Raw genomic sequence first — 618 nt, 5'->3', positions numbered from 1 at the left:
TTTTACATATGCCGTCGCTCCTATTGATTCATCGACTATGAATGCGATGCAGGAGTGGACAGGTGTAGAGCCCGAGTCACATGGTTTGGGGTATCACCTTCCAGGAGGAGTTCCAACAGCTAATGCTACCATGGCTAGGCCTAGTCAGGCTCATGGAGAGGCTGGCTCTTCGAGAGCTCAGGGAGGAGATGGTTCGGGATTGGCTGATGTCCAGTACAGGAGGCTTTCAAGGAGGATGAATGCAATATATGAGTCGCATAGTCGGTTTGCGGAGGAGCTCACTCAGGCACTTGGGACTACATTTAGAGGCCTTAAAGCTAACATCCAGTGGCCCGTTTTTGGTGAGGATTCTGCTTATCCACCTCCTGACACTCCACCCTTTGAGGGTTGATGATGATGATTCGTCTGAGTAGGTATACCCTGTGTTCCTTTCTATTACCTTCACTGGGGACAGTGAAGATTTTAAGTTTGGGGGTAGTAGTTAAGGAACATATTTGTGTGTGTCATGTAGTTGCATTTTCATGTTAGTTTAGTTCATATAGTTGCATATTTTGCCATATAGTTTTTTTAAGGATTTATAGTTTTATTTATTATGTTATATAGCTCATGCATATACCA

Source organism: Apium graveolens, chromosome 5 (genome assembly GCF_009905375.1).
Source record: "Apium graveolens cultivar Ventura chromosome 5, ASM990537v1, whole genome shotgun sequence".
Lineage (NCBI taxonomy): Eukaryota > Viridiplantae > Streptophyta > Magnoliopsida > Apiales > Apiaceae > Apium > Apium graveolens.
The sequence above is the reverse complement of the archived record's forward strand: the minus strand, read 5'-3'. Positions refer to the sequence as shown.